The following is a 4,043-nucleotide window of genomic DNA, read 5'->3' on the forward strand; positions in this document are numbered from 1 at the left end:
TAATTATGGTTCGATTTTAGTGGATGAGAGTTTTTTTTTCTTACAAAGTTCTCAATTAATGGATAAGTGCCCAAATAACTAAGCTTTCAAGCAGGCTTTATCCCAATAGGTGTGTAATGCCAGACAGAAGATGAAGAAAGTTATTGTATTCTAAAAGAAAGTGATTGTGTTCTGAAAAGAAACAGTTATATGCTAGAATTGATATATTTCCATTTTACGATATTGAAAATCACATAGGACAGTTTTATCTATTACATCATGCAAGTTCGTACATCTTTGATCTATCAACTTTCTTTTGAAATGAAAGCTATCCCCGAGCTTGAGTGAAATTAAACTGATTTTAACCATGATTACATTCAAAAATAATCTACTTTAAAGAACAAAAATTTAAAATAAAAAAAAATGTTCGGGATCCTTCGGTGCATTTTTTTGTGGAACACGTCAAATGTTTACCGTTTTGTCTCAAATTCCGAACAGACTCATATTCCGAACACTCGGTTTTTGTATGGTGATTTGGTTGAAATGTTACGCTGATATATATTACCAAATAACAAGGAAATGGCAGTCAATTGCAATTCAATTTTAACGTCTCCAATATAATTTATACCGCGGGAGTAGTGATGATTCTCAAGTTTCAGACCAGAAGAACAAGCTTAAGTTAATTTATTTGCGAAATTGTTCATTTGAATACGATTTATTCGAGCTGTTCGGAATTTGAATCAAGGTGTTCGAAATATGAGACAGAATGAACACAGTGTTCGGCATTTGAATCAAAATGTTGTGCCGTACTTTAATGTAAAAAAAATACTAAAACTAATTAAATCAACATTATTATCGGTACACCCATCAGCTAACAGTTAGGTTTTGCGAGGAAATTGAAATATACACAAATACCTGCCAATTCATGCCAATCAGATGCATTTGAAGTCACTGTTGGCCTTAAGTGTTCGGAATATGAGTCAAAACGGTATTTTCGAATGTTGAAAGATTTAGTGATGCCTTTTTTTTTTTATTTTCGAGTTAATACCGTGTCAGACTTTGTCAATTTCGAGTTAATACCGTGGAGAGTCATCAAATGATGAACACTTTCGAACAACTTACTGAATTCTAAGATAAAATTCGAAAAAACATTTTTTTTTTTCACATTGAGATTATACATGAGCCTCGTAATGTAGTAGCAATGAATAAATGCACTTTTGAAATTACTTTTAGAAATTTTAGTATCTTCTCATACTGCCATAGAATGCACACTTGATATTCCATTCATTCAATGCCTACCTTATTTATTTTGGCATGAATTTACTTGTATAAATTCAGTGACTATCTTTGGGAAGAAATAGTATAGTCAAGCTTCCTAAAATACGCTGCTACCTACTTTCCTCCCACCGTAATTTCTCAGCTGTTTTCAATCGAGTGAAGCTTTTTTTTTGTGGCTGAGTCATAGTATGAGCTAATTACCTACCAAATTTTACTAGAATCAATTGAAAGACAACAGGGGAAGTGGGTGGAAGCGCCTATTAGGAGACCTGACTGTAAATTATGCAAATAATTTAAATATTATTTAACCAATAAAAAATATTGAAAAACTTACTTTGTAAAACTGTATGCCCATAAATCGAGTTGGAAAGCAATGACATGTAGTTCGTAGTAATAAATTTGGTTGTACAAGAACAGTGATAATATTTTAGCACAAAAAAAAAATTATTTTGCTTAAAAAAAACTAATTTTGAGCTTAGCTTAGCATTTAAATCGAAATTCAAAGCGATTACATATTTTTTTGTATTCATTTGATTATAGAAGTTAAGTTAACTATGGTAAAATGAAAATTACAAATTACATTCAAAATTTATTTTGCTAAAAAAATTGAAAAAAAAAACCCTCATTCTTTTAAATTATTTGCTAGTAAATCCAAACTTGAAGCGATGACATTTAAATATTCTCAACATAAATTTCATTCTAAAAGTCTAGAAAATATGTTTGAGCAGAAATAGAAGTTTTGGAAAACACTCAACATTTCATTACCTAAAACCTAGTTGAAATCTTTTTGTTTTAAACTGTTTTCCTATAAATAAAAATTCATGGTAATTACATGTATTTTTTCGACAAGGGTTCGGCCAGAAAATAAAATTTATGAATTCTTCCTAAACTTGTTTTATTTCAAAAACTACGCAAATTGCTTTTTTACACATTTTGCTTACAAATGAAAAACAAAAAAAAAGAAGTCTAATTAAATTTAAAGTGACAAAACAATATAGGGGCCCAGATAACCGTAGCGGTAAACGCGCAGCTATTCAGCATGACCATGTGGGTTCGAATCCCGCTGGTCGAGGATCTTTTCGTAAAGGAAATTGTCTCGATTCCCAGGGCATAGAATATCATCGTACCTGCCACACGATATACGAATGCGAAAATGGCAAGTTTGGCAAAGAAAGCTCTCAGTTAACAACTGTGGAAGTGCTCTTAGAACACTACCCTGAGTAGCCGGCTCTGTCCCAGTGGGGACGTTCATGCCAAAAAAGAGGAGATATTTTGAGTGTAATCGAAAATTTATATTTCTGAATTGTGGTTCTGGAACTATTTTTTTTTTACCACGAAAACCACAAATCCGTACCAGATAACACAAAAAAGTATGTTTTGTAAAAAAAAATACTTTGGGTATTCTCTCTTTAGAAAAAAAAAAAATAAATGAATATTGATTTCAAATACTGTCTAATTCCGTTGCTGCAAACATTTTTAAAACCGTTTAGAAAACGACGGAGATATGCGTTGTCGAGGTTGGTCTTTTAACTTTTTTTCCTCCGTGGAAGTTAAAGAGTTGAACGTTTCCAGCCGAAAATATTTTTTACAACGCTTACTGTTTCTAAAAGATTTTACTAGCATTAATTTTGTCTTGAAAGATTGCAAAATTAATTTTATGGAGCTATCAGATATCGATGACACACTTTTCAGAAGTTTTGTGGATCCTCACCATAGACTTTTTTTTTTGCTGGAACTATGATTATTTTATGGGAACGTACACACTTAAATTATCGGTACTTATTTTACCGAAATTTCGGCAGACCTATTTTTTACCGAGATCTCGAAGAACGTTACCGAGATTCGGTAGACGTTTATCTAGATCACGGTAAAAAGATTCGGCAAATAATTACCGAGATATCAGCTGTTGGGTTCTCGGCGAATCCGTTTACCGAGGCTGATTTCCGAATTCAAGTATGTAGCTATTGAAAACAATACCTACAAGTACAAGTAACGCAGCGAGCAGTTTTCAAGTAGTTTACTTGGAATACATATGATTATTATTTAAATTGTTGTACATTGTTATCTAAATTTCAATAGAACAAATATGACTGTTCGAGTCCCAAATTTTCGTTCATAAAAATGCAGGCAACATAAGCGTTAAACCTTACTTAAGAGGTTCTTAAGAAAGGTTCAGGATCAAGATAAAATCTATAAAGATTTGAAATATGGTTGAATTTTTACTTGGATCATAAATATTTCTAATTCCGAATGTGTATAAAATGTCAACGTCGATGTATTGCACGGATATTATATCTTGCAGTACATTTCTCTAAACATCTTTTGTATACGAAACACGTAAAAAAAAGACTTTCGCATACAGTTTGATTGCAGAAAAAAAAGATATTTAGGTTAAAAAAAAAACAATTATAAGCTTCAAATCAATTACAAGATTATGTATTTTATTAGTTCTCCTTAATCACTTATATTTCCATTTTTAAAGGCTTGGAACAGAAGCCATAGTATATCCAAATAATAACATTGAAATTCACACAGGAAAATCGTTTGACAATGATATGCTTATGACACACACGTTCTATTTCCGTCCTAATTGGATCTATCCAGATCGAGAAAAACGTTTCGATTGCTTCAATTTTATGTAAAATTACGATCACTTTCGATTTTGTTTGGGTTTTCCCACATAAACGAGCTTTAAGTAAGCATTGGGAAAAGATTTGGAGCAGAGCCAATCAATTATCTCTCGAAAAGTGTATGTAATGGTGCATCAAATAAAACGAGATAGTTAA

The sequence above is a fragment of the Aedes aegypti genome, chromosome 2, assembly GCF_002204515.2.
Source record: "Aedes aegypti strain LVP_AGWG chromosome 2, AaegL5.0 Primary Assembly, whole genome shotgun sequence".
Lineage (NCBI taxonomy): Eukaryota > Metazoa > Arthropoda > Insecta > Diptera > Culicidae > Aedes > Aedes aegypti.